General features: G+C 45.7%; 1 protein-coding gene across 1 annotated transcript in view; it reads left to right on the top strand.

The window, feature by feature from the left end:
* The first annotated feature begins 4482 nt into the window (after positions 1-4482).
* FAM81A (family with sequence similarity 81 member A) overlaps positions 4483-18361 on the top strand; it is an 87606-nt gene continuing 73727 nt past the window's right edge. The window contains exon 1 of the mRNA XM_079767973.1: positions 4483-4505. The gene's annotated coding sequence lies outside the window, so the exon portion shown is untranslated. The remainder of the gene's footprint in view (positions 4506-18361) is intronic.

Consider the following 18361-nt stretch of genomic DNA (forward strand, 5'->3'; position numbering starts at 1 on the left):
CCAACATCGCTGGGTCCAGGATGAAGTGTAATATATCAGAAGCAGTGGCTCCATGCCCACTGCTGAGCTAAGTGCTTTCCGCAAGTTGTCTCATTTAATTGCCATTCTGCTTGGAGATGGGCATTATCACCTCCCACTTGACACACCAGGAGATTGAGGCCGAGGGCTGGGAACTCAATTTCTCCAACTCACATAGTTGGCAAGTGGTCAGGACTGTAATGTAGGTACTAACACTGTATTTGAAACCAATTTGGCCAATTGAAATCAGTTACCTGTACAACTTAAAAAACACACACAGCTTTATTGAGGCAAAATTGACAGATCATAAAATTCACCCACCATAAGTGTGCAACTCAGTGACTTCGGTAAACTTACGCAATTGTGCACCCATCACCACAGTCCCGTTTTAGAGCACGTCCACTATCCCGAAATGTTTCTTCGCGCCCACTCCTACGCTGCGTCTGAGGCGACTCTGATCTGTTCCTGTCTCTGAAGTGGTCATCCTGCATCACCTTGCATTTTATGAAAAGCTGCATTTGTTTTGTGAAGGCCGGTAGGTCAGTTCTTCACTCTCCGTTCTGCGGTGTGCTTTGGGTGAACACAGGAAGGAAGGCATTGCACCTCCACTTCTCAGGAGGCCTGCAGGGAAAGGTTTTGCGTGTTGGTTGGTTTGTTAACTGGTCCAGGCTTCTGAGGACACACGCCTGAGCGCTGCAGGCTGGAAGTGGAGAATAAGGTGGGGGTGGGGGTGGGGGGGAAGGAGGGGGACAGGAATCATACATGTTGATTGTTCTGTTCTTTTGCCTCTTAAAACATGTAAAATAATGGATCTTAATTTATGGGCTTCCAGTCCAATTAGTTTCAGGAATGGCTCCATCCTATATAATAAAGAGGTAATATGCAAATTGACCCTCACACCCTCGCACAAGATGGCCACCCCATGTGGTCAAAGATGGCTGCCACAAGATGGCTGGCAGGGGAGGGTAGTTGTGGGTGATCAGGCCAGCAGGGGAGGGCAGTTAGGGGTGACCAGGCCTGCAGGGGAGGGCAGTTGGGGGTGATCGGGCTGGCAGGAGAGTGGTTAGGGGGTGATCAGGCTGGCAGGCAGGCAAGTGGTTGGGAGCCAGCAGTCCCAGATTGTGAGAAGGATGTCCGACTGCCGGTTTAGGCCCTATACCATTGGGCCTAAACCGGCAGTCGGACATCCCCTGAGGGTTCCCAGATTGGAGAGGGTACAGGCTGGGCTGAGGGACCCCCCCCCCCCCAGTGCATGAATTTCATGCAGCAGGCCTCTAGTTTAAAATAAAACAGAAAGTAAAACAAAGCCACTTTCATTCCCGTCCCTAAATACCACCCATTAGGGCCTGACAATGTGATATTCCTTTCTGCTCCAGACCCAGGTCTCCCTAAGGACCTGTTCGCCTGTCTCTGGACACGCCCCTCTCCACTCCCTCCCCCCCTCCCCTGCCCCCATCACTTCTGTGATTCCTTTCTCTGGGGCAAGGTCCAAGTTAGCTCCTCATGGTGGAGGGAACCGAACCCCTTCCTTCCCCCTGCATCCCTGTTCCTCTGAATGAAATTCCTCATCCACCCAGAGTGAGAACAAAAGCCCTACTTCGCCACCAGCTGCCTATGCCCACCCTTCTCATCCCTTCTCATACCTGCTCCTCTTCTCACCAGGAGCAGCGACCTGCACAGGTGGAAGGAGGCTCCCAGGGCAGGCGATGGCTCCCTCCCCACAGTCACTCTCAGGGGCCATCTTTTCTTTACCCAGACAGACCTGAAAACAAGCAGTTTTAAGTTTTAAAAAAATATATATTTTAATTGATTTTAGAGAGGAAGGGAGAGGGAAAGAGAGAGAGAGAGAAACATCCATAATGAGAGAGAATCATGGATCTGCTGCCTCCTGCACGCCCCCTACTGGGGATAGAGCCTGCAACCCAGGCATGTGCCCTGACCGAGAATCGAACCCAGGACCCTTCAGTCTGCAGGCCGATGCTCTATCCACTGAGCCAAACTGGCTAGGGCAAGCAGCTTTAAGTTTTATTCACAAGTTTCCCTGGTGCAAGAACTGGGAGGGAGACTGACTTCTAGAAGCCCAACAACAATCCTATATAATAAAAGGCTAATATGCAAATAGACCGAACAGTGAAACAACCGGTTGCTATGATGTGCGCTGACCATCAGGGGGCACGTGCAGAATATGGCAGGCATTGGTAGCAGGCAGCAGAGCAAGGAGCATGGCGCGCACTGGCCGCGGTGGGATGGTGGAGCAGGTGTCCGGGGGCGCCAGACCAAGGTGGGGCACCAGTCGCTGTCACTGGGGTGAGCCTCTGGTGGTTACAGAAAATTCTTTGCTCCCAGGCACCATGGTCCCACTGGGCGCTGGCACCTGCTGTCAGCACCAGCCCCACTCACACCTGCTGCCAGCATTGGAGCTGCCGCTCGCACCTGCTGCCAGCACCCGGCACTGGTCCCGATCACTCGGCGCTGTCAGCGGGTGCAAGCAGTGGCTGCTGGTCCCGATCACCCCTGAGGGCTTCTCCACCTCCCGCTGCTCCTGAGGGGCAATTGGGGCAGCAGCCGCCACCTGCTCCCTGCTAATGGTGCTGGCCCCACCTCATACCCCCTGCTGCTGCTGGCCCCAATTGCTCCACACTGACAGCAGGTGAGAGTGGGGCCGGTGCCATCAGCGCGTGGGACCAGCTGCAGCGGGAGTGGGGCTGCTGGCAGACAGGGGACCAGGGGCCGTGGCGGGAGGGGCCAGGCGGGGGCGTGGAGGATGGGCCGAGGCCTGCCCCTGTGCCCACCACAGCCTTGCAGCCCACAGTTCCTTTCAAGGTGCACGAATTCATGCACTGGGCCCCTAGTAGTAATAATAATAGCTAATATTTATTAAGTAGCTGCTATGTGTCATGCTCTATGTGTTTTATCTATTTTTTCCTCATATAATGCTCAGAATAACTATAAAGTCAGTGATATTATTAGCCTCATTTTACAGAAAACTATTAGTATTATTAGTACAGATATTCTTAGCATGGGTATTATGTAGAATTATTGTCATTATTAAATTGTTACTACTACAAATATTTTATACCTATACTATTAGCACAGAAATTATTAAAGTGTAGAAATTATTAGTAAAGGAAATAGTATCAGTATTATTATTATAAGTGCAGAAATTATTAATACAGAAAATAGTATCAGTACCATTAATATAGTGTATGCATTATTATTGTTGATACAGAAATTATTAGTGTGAAATGATATCCATATTATTATTATGGTATAGAAATTATTAGTGCAGAAAATTGTATCACAATATTATTACTGGTCCCATTTTTCAGAAAACTGAGTCTTAGAGCGGTTAAGCAAAGTTACCCAAGGCTAGAGCTATTAGTGGAGCTAGCTGAGTTCACTGACATTAACCATTAAGCAATACTCATTCTCTGCCCCCACCCTCTGTATCCCTCTGGGCAGGGGAGGAATGTGGGGAGGAGGAGGAGGAGGAACTATGAGAAAATCACAGTGACGGAACGAGAAAGAACTCCAGGTACTTTCTGGTGACTTAGGTCCAACAGGAAAATGGGTAACCAATTAACCTGGGAAATATTCCCACATCCTGTTTTTGAGAGAAAGAAACCATTTTAAAAGTTAGAAATGAGTTGGAACAATGTTGTATTTAAGCTGAGCTCAAGCAACAGGTATTTGTTGAGTGTAGATTTTACTCTGAATTACGTTAGCTTTGCGGTTACTTTATCCTAGCGTTTTGCTGGGTGAATGAGCACAAATCTCGGCCCCACGGGTCAAGGGGCATGGACAGAGCACAGGCTAGGATTTGCTCTGGGAACAGTCCTGGGGCAGAGGACATTCTGGGGGGAGGGACTCCTTCCGTGACGCTGCGGGGAGCCCAGAGCTGGACCCAAAGGACTGGAAGAACCTGGATCTGCAGCGGAAGCAAAGGGCTAAGCGTGCGTCTCCCAGGAGAGACCGCCGGAGTCCCTCCTAAGAAAAGCTTACCAGCCGTTCAGCCAGAGTCTGACCAGGGGCGTGACGGTACTCAGAGCATTAATGGGAATTTCTCCAGCAGTTCTCAAACTCAGCATAAGGGCACCACTTCCGCAGAGCAGAGGAGAGACAGGGCATTGGAACCGGCTTCCCCCTCTCACCCTCCGAGGAATGGATTCACCTCCCTGCGCCCGAGGAGCAAGATGCGCTGCCTGTCTCTCTCCCAGGTCCACACCTCTGCGTGGAATCGCCTGCAGCCCTTGCTTGAGTGGGCACGAGGTGGAAGGGGAGAAGAGAGACAATCCCAGTGATGAGAAAAGGGAGACTGGGACCGAGGGTGAGGGGGCGGCTGGGCAAGGCGAGGAGAGGGCTCCCAGCGCAGGGGCTGGTCCAGATCTGCCCCGGGAGCCAGCTTGGCCGCTCCTCCCGGGTGTGGGTTATGCTGGAGAGGGCAGGGCTCCTGAGTGGAAAGGGGACTGGGATCCATAAGATGAGAGGTAAGGCTGGAGTTTGGGGCAGATGGGGAAGTGTTGTGTTGGTAAAGGAGATTTCAGAACTTTCTGGTGCACTGAGAAACAGTTTCCAGTCATTTGAGAAACAGTTTCCAGTTATTTGTGAGACTGTTTCTTACCTTCAGAATTCATGTTTCTACCCTGGGGGCTGGTTTCCTGACCTATCAAAGGCCTCAAAGAAGCAGTGGTAGAGTTGGTCCCCTCCCTGCACTTCTGTGCTCCCGTCTGCTCTGGGGGGCCCAGGGCGGCTCTGGGCATCAGGTGGGAAGGCAGAGGGGCCTCCTGGACTTCCTGCTGTTGGCATTCAAATTGGTCTCGAAGCGTTGAGAAAGGTCTTCCTTGAGCATTTTGCGGAGAAGAAAATCAATCAAAAATTTAAAAGTGAGAAAAATTCATTAAACACACTTATAACCATGTTACCTTAGGGGAGGCAGGGCGAGGCCAGATTCAGGTCAAGAGAGAGCAACTGGAAAGTGTGTCACAGGGTGTTGTTCACACTCACAGCTCCCTGGGGAGACACAGCAGCCGCCGGGGCCCCGAGGGGAAGCCCCAAGTCAGCCAGGAGGCAGAAAGGGGAACTGTGGGCAAGCACCTTATTGTGGTGTCTGCGGGAAGGAGCAGGGGAGCAGGGTGAGAGGCTTAGAGTTGACTAATTTGAATCATTTCAGAGGCCCCTGGGACACAGGGGCTGTCCCGGCTGTCTGGTACTGCCCTGCGGTGGGTACAGTGCGTCTCCAGGGGCCCGGATGTGAGAGCTGATGAGGCAGGTGGTGGGGTGTGCACTTCATTGGCTGCTCAAGCCAGGGGAACTGACTGGCCTCTGGGCAGGACCCCCACACGTAGTCAGGACGGCATGTAAACAAACTATGTTACACCTGTGAACATAGGGATGAATACCTCATTTTCATATTTTAAGGGACATAAACCTGGGGACATATAAACGTCTCCCCACTTAAGCCAAAATTTGCAGAGTTCGAGCCATTACCTCCTGTCTTATTTGCATGCGAGAGTTCTTAGTTAAGCCGTTGGTAGATGGCTGTCTCCATCTGCAGGAAAGGGCCTGGCAGCCTCTTAGCTTGGAAGCCGCAGCTTCCTTCCCCGGTGTTCCTAGCATCCTGAGAGAAGGTGCAGGTCAAGCTGCCGTGAGGCTCTGGCCGGTAGAATGATGGCTCTCCTGAAGATGCCGCATCCTGACCCCTGTCCTTGGGAATGTTCCCTTCCATGGCAAAAGGGAATTAAGGTGGCAGATGCAACCAAGGTTGCTAATCAGCTGATATTGAGATGGGGTGCCTGAAAAGGGGAAGAGGGAGGCCCGGCTGGCGTGGCTCAGTGGTTGAGCATTGATCTATGAACTAGGAGGTCATGATTGGATTCCCAGTCAGGGCACATGCCCAGGTTGCGGGCTCCTTCCCCAGTGTGGGGCGTGCAGGAGGCAGCCAATCAATGATTCTCTCTTGATGTTTCTATGTCTCTCTCCCTCTCCCTTCCTCTCTGAAATCAGTAAAAATATATATTTTTTTAAAAAAAGACTGACTGCTAACATCTTGCCATCACTTTCCGTTCTGTCTCCGTACCCGCCCACACAGCAAATATGTAGCAGTTACCATGTGCAGGGCACTGTGCACCTATGAAGTCCTTGAGTCTTAAAAGGACCCTTTTAGGTAGATTTCAAAAAGCTGTGGTACTTGGATATTGGAGTTATTCCAAAATGTGTTGGAACAATTCAATTTTAAAAAAATCATTGTGCCAGAAAATACATCTTTTACAATTATTTGAACTTCCGGGAAGGGGGGGGGGGGCGGGAGAGGGGAGGAGGAATTGTAGATGTCCACCTTAAAGTGTACATGGGAGTGCATAGTTTCGAAGAACTCTTTCTGCGGGTAAGTAGCTCGAGTTTGTAAAGGACCATTCTAGGCTCTCGCAGGTGTGTCTTCCCTAGGTGATGTGCCCGGGATCACTGAAGAGGTTGGTGGGGGTGGTGGGCTGGGGACAGATGTGATGAATCAGTTACAGGAGTGCCTGTCATTATCCTGAAAGAATCCTGGGACATAACTTAAAGGAAAATCAAAACGAGAGACTGAATAGAAAGGAGTTCAGCTCAGGGAAGGTCCAGATGGACGGGCACTGAGTAACCAGGCTGTGCTCTCCAGCATCCCAGGCGGTCCCTCCCTCAAACGCCATCCCAACCCGTCATCTCCCCTTTCGTATTTACTTGATGTTCTTAATGATGCCTCCTCCTTAACGTCAGACACTAAGTGTTAAATTTACTCTATGATCTATATAGCAATGTGGGGAGGCCGGGGGGGGGGGGAGAGACTCATTCTGTTTTACCAGGAATGCATTAAGCAAGCAGACACTTCTTTTCCTCTTTTGGGAACCAAATGAACGTCATAGCAGAAGTTTCATGGTGTATGGGATCCAAAATGAGCGGAGATGTAGTTCTAAGGTTGTCTAATAGACTAGTGCAGAGGTGAGGCCAAAAGCAGTGGCAATGGGAAATCTACCATATGTAGAAAAGAGATGCCCTGGATGTAATTTATTCAAACTGATTATTGCCACCAGTCAAATTCAGCTGTAACCCCACCTTTCACCTTTCAGAAAACAGCATTCTCTAACTCACAGGAATAAGTACGTTGGTTCTATGGTGTCTCTTGAATCTATCCTCTCCAAGAGTAAATACAGAAAGCGTAGAAATGTTAGAATTTGCTCTGATCAATAGCTCAACTGAAGTTGCAGAAGTGCTTCTTCAGGGTGGTGCAGTGCTCACTCAGTTCACTTATTTGGCTATTTTTCCTTCCAAATGTCCATGCTAATACTTGGCATGGTAGAAAAAATCCTTAGTGAATGATTTTTCTTGCTTTGGTTCCTTTTCAAACCTGGTGACACAGGGATTAGAGCTTGGGCTTTGAAGCCAGAGGGGCATGCGGTGAAGATGATCATTAGTAACTGGCTGTGAAGCTTGGCTGGTGCAGAGTGTGGTGATGTGCCCTCCTCACAGGACTGCTGGGAGGAATCAAAGGCCATGGTGGCAATACATGGTGGCCAATATTATCCTTTTGATCTGTAATTTGGTTTCTGAATAGACTGACTGCCGGCAAAGACCTTATGCAGAAAACTGATACAAATCTCTTGGCTGTTATTTTTTCATTTGTATAATCATAAACTGATGTTCTGGCTTTAAACCATTATTGGTAGTTTGGTTACTGAAACCATTTCACCCATTTGATTAACTATTTAGATAATAAAGCATTTACAAACACCATCTCATTTAATTCTCATGAGAACTTACGAGTCAACCAAAACAAAGAGTATTATCCTTCTTCCCATTTAGGGAAGTGAAAAGTGAGTTTAAAGGACACTAAATAACTCTCACCTTTGTTCTTCTTTTCCTCTCTCATCCGTCTTCTAAGCACTAAAATCACACATTCTTATCAGGGCCCATTGTAAACGTTCCTCTTCTCTTTTCAGAGGAAAAGAACTCATTCTTCTGAGACCTTCTGTAGCACTTGAAGTGTGAACCATATAATTTAGCACCTTATTATTGTGTCTTTCATTTCTTTCCAATGAAGTGTGTGTGTGTGTGTGTGTGTGTGCGCGCGCGCGCACGCAATATATAAAAAATATATAAATGTAATTTAACTCTGCCTAGCAAGACAAGAAACCTCTCAAGGTTAAGGCTTGTACAGCTTAAATAGATTTTGGGTCTTACTACCCAGCCCCTTCCCCCCTTCACAGTCCCCAGCCCAGAACTGTACTCAGAGCAAGTGCCTGGTGTAAACAGGATTGATTCCCAGAAGGTTTACCTGAAACGATGACCTAGAAAATCCATGGCGGGATAAAAATGGAGACTCGCTCCTTAGGGACTGTCATCTAAGAAGCAGAATAAAATGTTCTTGGGAAATTGAAATGCAAAAAACCAAACATGGACAGGAACACATCACTTCTATGCAGCTTGTAGCGCTGACTCTGGCAATGCGCACCGTGCCCCTGTGACTGTGACCAGGACATGCCTTCAGTCACAGTGTCTCCAGTCTTGCCACTGCGACCCTGTGCAGATGGGCACATCCTTCTGTGGCTTTATGACACTCTGTTCTCCCTCCTGAAGTGATGAGAATTGTCTAAAAAAATAAATAACTCTTAACTGAGGGAAGCTAAATATCAACTGATATTTTTGGAGGCTCTCTTAAATTAGGACAGCTGAGTTTAATGGAAAAATAAACATGTTTCGTTCTGAATATCAGTTGCATATTGCTGCATACTGAATATCAACCTACAGAGAATTTTCCCTTTTATCACTTTTCTCCCTGTTTTTATATGGTTTATTATATAATCAAATAGATACTCCTTGTAAATTCCAAATGGCAAGGCATTATTGGGGTTCTTTTATAACATAAAATTCCAGATTTTTTCCAGTGATTTTCGTGACCAGGATTCCTATCTCCTAGACCAGTGGTCGGCAAACTCATTAGTCAACAGAGCCAAATATCAACAGTGCAACAATTGAAATTTCTTTTGAGAGCCAAATTTTTTAAACTTAAATTTCTTCTAACTCCACTTCTTCAAAATAGACTCGCCCAGGCCGTGGTATTTTGTGGAAGAGCCACACTCAAGGGGCCAAAGAGCCACATGTGGCTCGCGAGCCGCAGTTTGCTGACCATGGTCCTAGACCACGGTTCCTCATACAGTGAAGATGACAAGGCCCTTGAGGATTGTCTAGTTCTGGGGGATCCTGTTCTCCAGGGGAATGCTCCTCAATCTTTGAGGTGCATAGGAATCAACTCGGAATTCTGTTTCATAGATCTGCATGTTAACAGAGAAGTGGTGCTTGTACGCCTGGTCCACACACCGCATTTTGGGTAGCAATGTTCGAGAATTGGGGCTCAGTGGGAAGACAGGTCCCTGAAAGTTTGGCCAAAGATTCTTATGTGGAAGCAAATGTGATCTCCATCACTGGAGGTCAGAGAAGTCTTTAAATTCTAGATGTCCCTGCTTTAAAGGGAAGGCAAGCTGGGGAAGACCTGAGTTTTTGGAGAAAAAAAAATGAGTAGCAGCTATTCCTTCTCCTCCCTCTTCCCCTACTCCTCCTCTTCCTTCTTTTTCATGCCTGATAGAGACCAGGGGATCAATGTGTTAACACTCGTCCCTTCTGCCATTAATATTATCTCTGTGACTAACTAGCTGTGGGGCCATAGGTAAACCACTGGAAATGCTGCAATAACCAATGAACATATACTCCACGCGATCTGTATGGCATCTGGTCTGGTGCACCTCACTGCCTTTAGCCCCAGCAGTCCTTACAAACCGTGTCATTGTGAGGCAGAGCTTCTTTGACCCCCCAGAATGCTTTAGTGTGGGACCACCTTCCTGTCCAAGAACTTGTCATTCATTTTATCATGTGGACACTGATAGATCATGCGATACAAGCTGCCATTGTAGACCTTGGCAATCATTTAGAATGGGAGCTTTAGGTTCCAAGAGGAGGACCCCCAGGACCTCAGAGCTGGAAGGGAGGTAGCTTCTTCTTGGGGTATATGTATTAAGAAATGACGAGTGCCTGGGAGCTCTCCCTGGTGCTGCTTAAGTCTTCTCCCAAGTCTGCTTTCCACAGAACCCTCTCTTGAATTTCTGCTCTTTTGTCTAAAGCATCCATCTAATTCCTTGCTTGTAAATGTGCCCTGCATGGACTTTTCTGCTTGATTATATTTCATATTTATTTCTGGCCAATATTTGGAGCCTTTTGTCTTGCCTTGGAAAAAGTAGTGAGGTCTTTAAGCTCTTTCTTTGGGGACTGATCTAAACCATTAAACTCTATCTATCTATCTATCTATCTATCTATCTATCTATCTATCTATCATCTATCATCTCTCTGTCATCTCTGCTTTAATTTGATGTTCTTGACAAGGAAAGGAAAAGAAAGTTCATTGTGGCCATATATTCATAAACAAAATAAGGCAGAGGCACATAGTAGGTGTTAATGCTCTTTAAAAATTTGTGTAAGACTTACATAAAACAAAATCAACTGTTTAAAAGTGTACAGTTCAGTGGCATCTAGTAAAGTCACACTGTTGTATAACCACCACCTCTACCCAGTTCCAAAAAATAAAACCCACCACATACCTTTTGAAAGCTGAATGAAAGCAAAGATTACTTGGGTGATGCAGAAGAAACTTCTGTCACTTATTGGATTCACTGGGCAATTTATTGACTCTAATAACTGTAAATCTCTGAACTATATGAATACTTTTTATCTTTGTTTTGTATTTGCCTAGGTCAGTGGTCAGCAAACTCATTAGTCAACAGAGCCAAATATCAACAGTACAACGATTGAAATTTCTTTTGAGAGCCGAAAACCGACTTCTGCGCATGGGCCACGAAGTTTCAATTGCACTGTATGCGTGCACCTGCACGTGGTATTTTGTGGAAGAGCCACATTCAAGGGGCCAAAGAACCTCATGTGGCTCGTGAGCCGCAGTTTGCCCACCACTGGCCTAGGTAGCAATGAAAATAATGATAATACCAGTTACTATTCATGGAATATTATTCTACTATATGCCAGACACTTTAAATATATTGTCCTATTTAAGCCTCAGAACAATCTAATGAAATAAGTACTATTATTAACTTTTGACAGAAAAGAACACTGAAGCGCTGAGAATTCAATTAACTTGCCCAAGGCCACACCGATATGGAGTGGCAGAGCTGAGGCTTAATCCAGGACCTGATCTCTTAATCACAGCAAAATATTGCTTCGTGTGGACACGTCCTTGTTATCTGTGACAAGCGTGAATTTTGTTAAACTCTCAGCACACAAAATATTGGCTACATGTACACTCAAGATTGGAAACATGGAAACAAGGAATGAGAAGCTAACAAAACACCAGAAATCTTCCCAGAACTTTTAAAATCATGATTTATAACTATTACCTCCTTTCTCTTGCATAACCGATTTCTCTTCCTTTAGTGGATCACTGCCGGCAAAAAAGAAACCTGCTCTAATGTCCATTTTAAAAACAAATATCAAAACCTCTCTTGCCCTAACCGGTTTGGCCCAGTGGATAGAGCATCGACCTGTGGACTGAAGGGACTGAAGGGTCCCAGGTTCGATTCCAGTCAAGGGCATGTACCTTGGTTGCAGGCACATCCCCAGTAGAGAGTGTGCAGGAGGTTGATCGATGTTTCTCTCTCATTGATGTTTCTGACTCTCTATCCCTCTCCCTTTCTCTCTGTAAAAAAAATCAATAAAATATATTTTTTAAAAAGCCCACAAAAAACCTCTCTTGATTCCACATCCCGCTTTTCTGGCTACCTTCCTATTTTTCTGCTCCCCTTCACTACACTATGCTCACTGCTTCTTCATTCATCTCCCTTCTTTCCCCCAATCTACTCCAATAGAGATTGTGTCCCCACCGCTCCCCTGATACAGCCCTCGTAAAGGTCACAAATGACCTCCATGTTATTAAACCCATCACTTACGTTTTAGGCCTTCACTTGTGAAACTTTCATCAGCCTTTGACTCAGTTGGCCATTGGGTCAGCACTTCTTGAAACTCTTCTTTTGCCTTCTGTCATCATCCTCGCCTGGTTCTCTTTCAACTACACAGTCGCCTCCTTCTCACTCTCCTTCCCTGGTTCTTGGTTCTGATTCTAGGCACCTGGTTCCCCCTCCTCCGCCCAGGGCTTAGTTCTGGGACCCAGGCCATTCCCCATCCGCATGTCTTCCCCCGGTGACCTCATCCAGTCCCATGGTTCCCAGTGCTCCTTCTATAGCGCACACTGTGACATGACATCTGCTCAGACTCCCCCAAAACTTTACACGCATAGTTTTAGCTGCCACCTTGATATTTCTTCTTAAGGTTTAATGGGCATTTCATACTTAACACGTCCAAGACTGAGTTCTTGATTTGAGCCCCTAAACTTGCTCTTTCCACAGAGTTCTCCATCTCATAAATGACATCATAGTTTACCCAGCTGCTCAGATTAAAACAACAATAACAACCACCTTGATTTCTCTTTCCTCCATTCCTAACTAATTCATGACAAATTGGCTTAACTAACTCTACCTTTACATTATATCAGAAATCAGTTGATCTCTATGTATTCCCATCTCCCCTGTAACCATGGTAATCCAAGCCATCATCATCCCTCACTACTACAATAGCCTTACATCTGGTTTGTTTGCTTGTTCGTATGTCCTCCTGTCATTCATTCTGAAAACTGCCACCAGAGCAAATCAGATCAGGTGATCCCCCTGCTTAAAACTGTCCTTAGGTTCTTATCTCAATTAAAACTGAAATGCTTTTCTGCAGCTTTCAAGCTCCTGCATACACTGCCCTCGAAGTTCACCTAGTTCCCTACTCTCCCTTTCCTTCTAAGCTCTACCACACCAGCTTTCTTTCTAGTTCCACATATGCCAAGCCCCTTCTTTCCTGGCTGTTCCTTCTGCCTGTGATTCATTTCTTCTAGATTTTAAAAAATTATATATTTTTATTGATTTCAGAGAGGAAGGGAGAGGGAGAGAGAGATAGAAACAGCTATGATAAGAGAGACTAATGAGTCAGCCTCCTGCATACCCCACACTGAGGATTGAGCCTGAAACCCAGGCATGTGCCCTGACTGGGAATCGAACTGTGACCTCCTGGTTCATAGATCGACACTCAACCACTGAGCCACGCTGGCTGGGCTCTCTTAGATTTTTACATAGCTGACTTTAGATCATTCATGTGTCAAATATCACCTTCCTGGAGAAGTCTATGCTAACTATCCTTTCTGAACTAGTCACCAAGCTCCATACCGGTCACTATCATATGGCTTCTTTTGTTTTCTCCATGATCCTCATCACTATCTAAAAATGCTTTGTTTTCTTGTTTATTATCTCTTAAGATATAAGCTCCGTGAGTGCATAGACCACACTAACAACTGTACCCCTCACGCCTAGAACAGCGCCTGACACAGTCTAAGTGCTCAGGAGATGAGGGAATTGAGGCTCAAAAAATAACTTGCCCCAAACCATCCAGTTAGTAAGGGATGAATCCAAAATTTGAACCCAAGTCTTTTTACTATAAGTCCTGGAGTTCTTTTTTTACATGATAATTCATGTAATATATATTTTATGTAAATGAATCACCTGGCTTTTTATTATTCATAATCCTACCTAATAAAATGGTAATATGTAAATTACCATCACTCCACTACGCCCACGATTGGGCCAGAGGGAGGCGCAGGGGGCGGGACTCGGGGTGGCCGGGTAGCCGATTGGGCCGGCAGGATGCTGAGCTCGCGTTGCCAGTGGTGCGAGCTCAGCGTCTGCGCCATGGCTGTGCTGCGGAACAGGAGGGACCTCTGGGGCAGCGAGCTCACGTCCCGCCGCGGACCATCAAAAGCGGGGGAGCTGGGTGCCTGGTGCACCAGCAGACAGGCACCCAGCTCCCCCGCGATCAAAAGCGAAAGCGTGTAGGGGACCCTACATGTGCATGATTCAATCATGCACTGGGCCTCTAGTTGTGAAATAATAGAAAATATATATTGGTCTCTGCCCTGGGTTCCTGACACAGAGCTCCTAAAACCCTTGTGATTTCTGAAGCGGTAGAACTGTTAGGGGCAGCTTTTGCTTTAATGTATTTGGGTTTTGATCCCTGTTCCTAACACAGGGCTCCTGAAACCCTTGTAATTTCCTGGGCGATAAAGGTGTCTTTTGTTCTAACGAGGTGACTCTGGGTGGGGTCTTGCATGCTGGTCGGTCTCAGGGAAGACCAAACCATGATTGGAAGCTTGGGATTTTCAACCCCAACCCCCATTCTCTTGAGAAGGGGGAGGTTTGAAAATGGAGTTAGTGGTCGCTCATGCTTATGTGATGAAGCCTCCAGAAAAAACCCAAAAGGACGGGGTTCAGAGAGCTTCAGGTTGGTGAACAAGTGGAGGTGCTGGAGGGCGGTGCCCGTGAAGAGGACATGGAGCTCCGTGCACCTTCCCACAGGCCAGGTCTTCCACCTGGGTGCTTATCTGTGTCTCTTAACATACCCTTTTTATAATAAACCAATAAACATAAGTAAACTGTTTTCTTGAGTTCCTTGAGCTGCTGTAGGAAGTTACTCGAACCCCAGGAGGGGGTCATGGAACCTCTGATTTATATGGTGGATTGGCCAGAAGCACAGGGACAACCTGGACTTGTGATTGGAATCTGAAGTGAGGTGGGACCAGTCTCGTGGGGCTGAGTCCTTAACCTGTGGGATCTGACACTATCTCCAGGTAGGTAGTGTCAGAATTGAGTTAAAATGTATAGCACCCAGCTGCTGTCACGGGGCAATTGCTTATTTGGGGAAAAACCTCCACACATTTGGTGACAGGAAGTGTCAGAAGTGAGTGTTCCCCGTGAGTAAAAAAGGAAAGACTCACAGGAAAGAAAAACACAGGTGGAGGGGAAACCAGGTAGTTTTTCCTGATTCAATAATGTTTATAAAAAAACTAACTAACATGAAAATTTCCCCCTTTTCTTGCTCTAAAATGTTATTACAGTTGCATACACACATCACACTTTAAATTAATTGCTATATATCTGGAAAATATTTTTGTAGTAATACACTTTTTGTTGTTGTTGTTGTCAATCTTCACCCGAAGATATTTTTCTGTTGATTTTTTTTTTTTAGAGAGAGCGAAAGAGAATGGGAGAGACAGAGAGAAACATCGATGTGAGATGTTTGCCTTCTGCACTCACCCCGACCTGGGGCCTGGGATTGAGCCTGCAACCGAGGTACATGCCCTTGACCGGAATCAAACTGGGACCCTTCAGTCTGTGGGCCCACGCTCTATCCACTGAGCCAAACTAGCTAGGGCACACTTTCTATTTAAATATATATATATACATATAATTGATTTTAGAGAGGGGGAGAGAGATAGAAGCATTAATGATGAGAGAGAGAGAATCATTGATCGGCTGCCTTCTGCATGCCCCCTTCCCCCCCTACTGGGGATAGAGTCCACAACCAGGCATGTGCCCTTGACTAGAATTGAACCTAGAGTCCTTCAGTCCACAGGCTGATGCTCTATCCACTGAGCCAAACTGATTAGGGCACACTTTCTATTTTTAATGAGCTAAAACTGACAGAAAAAGCCATTTACTGATTTTAAAAAACATATTGAGAGAGAGAGAGATTTGTTGTTAATGCATTCATTGGTTGAGTCTTGCGCCCTGACTGGGGATCGAACCTGCAACCTTGGTTTATCAGGAAGATGCTCTAACCAACTGCACTACTAAGCCAGGGCTATATACTGATTTATTTTTTATTTTTGGTCAGAAATTTATTAAAATATATTTGGAACAATTTATTTTGTAGTCAATCCTTTTACATTCTCTTGAACAAAATTGGTTTTTAAATGAGAGTCTTAAATTCTCTAAAAAAAGGTTTCATAATGCCATTCTCAAATGGAGGAATTGTGGTTTGCTAAGCACACATTTTGAATGTGCCCGAAATAGAAATACAGAAATATGTATGTTCTAGGAGGAAAAGCAATAATACGACTCTTAAATAAATAACCTGAGGATTTTCAAAATAATAGGTACATGTACTTAAAAACTACTCTATGATTTTCCCCCTCATAACTCTAGGTTTTTCTTTTAACTTTTTGCATCTAAGAAAGACATGTACTTAGTTTGTAAAGTCCAGTGTGCTGGTACTGATGTTCCTTGGCCTTTCGCTGTTAGATTTTATCTGTTGTCTTCACCTAGGAGCATGAGGATTCATTCAGCTTTCTAGATGCTTCGGTCTACCTTCTGCCACATACACCTCTTCTCCCCCAATCTTCTCAATATAGTGACATAACACTTTTTGATTAAACTAATAATGTTTACATAATGTCTGTTGTTCACAGCTGAGCCAAGTATGATTGTACAACTGGTTTTTTGTTGTTTTTTTTTTTACTCTTGGCATGAATAATTGCTTCTTTTGGCCATTGCTCCGTTCTTTTTGTGCTTTCCCCTAATTCATCTACAAACTTTCTGAATGAACTATAATTTCCCTCACTGTGGTCAGACACATGGGAAATCTGTTTCTCTCTCTCTCTTTCTCATGGTCTTGGGATAGCCTCCCTGTGGTGCTCCTCTTGTGTCCGTCTCCTCTGGTTGCTCTCCATGAGGCCCGTGGACATTAGTCCTGGCGTTCCTTAGATTAGATTCCTAAGAATGCCTTTTGCTATTACCTTGGAGTGGATCTTTCACTTTCTGGGCCCGTGTTTATTTCTTTTTGGTTTATATTATCCTACTAGAGGCCCGGTGCATGAAAATTCATGCACTGGAGGGGATGTCACCCGGCCTGCCCCCCTCACAGTCCGGGAGCCCTCAGGGGCAGGAGGCAACCAGCGATCAGGGGAAGGCGACGCCCCATCACACCTCTGCTGCTGCCACTGCCGGCAGCGCAAGCCTCGGCCGGCCCTGGTTACCTGAGCCTCAGGCAGCCATGGGTGGCTGAGAAGCCACCATCTGAGGCTTGCCTGTGCCTTGGGTTAGCCCTGGGTGGCTGGGCAGCTGCTATCTGAGGCTTGCCTGCACCTCGGGCCGGCCATGGGCTGCTGGGGGGCTGAAGGGGACTGGAGGACTTGGGCGCCGTGCACCTGCAGCCCCAGCAGGACTGAGGGGACTGGGCGCCGCCATCTTTGAGGGTGGGGCAGTCAATTAGCACATTCCCTCCTTATTGTCTGTGGGTGCCACCATCTTTGTGACAGTGTGAGGGTCAATTAGCATATTCCCTCTTTATTAGATAGGATGGTTTACATTTTGCAGTAAATTCCTCAAAAGGGTACATATAGGGAACATTTTTTTGAATTAGCACATATGAATATGTCCTTATTTTGCCCTCAGACTTAATGGGTAGTTTAACTGGGTGTGGAGTTCTGGGATCGAAATAAGTTTCTCTCAGAATTTTGAATGTACTGATCTTTCTTCCAGTGTTACTATTGAGAAATCTCACATCATTCTGACTCCTACCTCTTTGTATGTGATATATAGGGTATCCCAAAAGTGTATAGACACTTGAACAGCTGATAACTCACTTAATTTTTAAAATGAGCTGTATGTTAGTTAACAAACACTGACTTTATAATAATTCAAAGTGTGTGTACATTTTTTTGGGGGGAGATTTTAGGATCTTCTCTTTATCTTTAGTGTTCTGAAATTTTAAAATGACTTGCCTTGGTAAGGGTCTTTTTTCATTTACTATGCCAGGTACTTGGTGGTTCTGTTCAATCTAGATACGCATGTTTCCTCAGTTAAAATGAGTTCTACTCATTTTTTGGGGTATAATTTCTGCAACTTTAGGGGACTTATTATGGGCCATTTTATTAGTTGTCCTGCCCTTCAATATTGCTCGGAAGAAATGCCTATGTTGAAGATTTTTAAAAAGCTTTATTTATAATTTTCTCTCTTTAAACTTCATAAAAGCTGATAGATTTTGTGAAAATTTTTCTACTAATACCACTATTATTTTCTCCCCTTAGAAAAAAGGTAGACTCTTCTTTGGAAAAATATTACTATTATTATTTTATTGATTTCAGAGAGGAAGGGAGAAGGAGAGGGAGAGGGAGAGGGAGATAGAAACATCAATGATGAGAGAGAATCATTGATTGGCTGCCTCCTGCATGCCCCCTACTGGGGATTGAGCTGCAGCCCAGGCACGTGCCTTTGACCAGAATCAAACCTGGGATCCTTCAGTCCACAGGCAGATGCTCTATCTACAGAGCAAAATCAGCTAGGGCTCTTCCTTGGAAAAATAAATGTCTAATTGATTATGTTAAGGTTTTAAACTTAAAATGAATTAGCAATACTTTTGTATTTGTCACTGACACCTCTCCAAA

Source organism: Cnephaeus nilssonii (genome assembly GCF_951640355.1).
Source record: "Cnephaeus nilssonii genome assembly, chromosome: 4".
Classification (NCBI taxonomy): Eukaryota; Metazoa; Chordata; class Mammalia; order Chiroptera; family Vespertilionidae; genus Cnephaeus; species Cnephaeus nilssonii.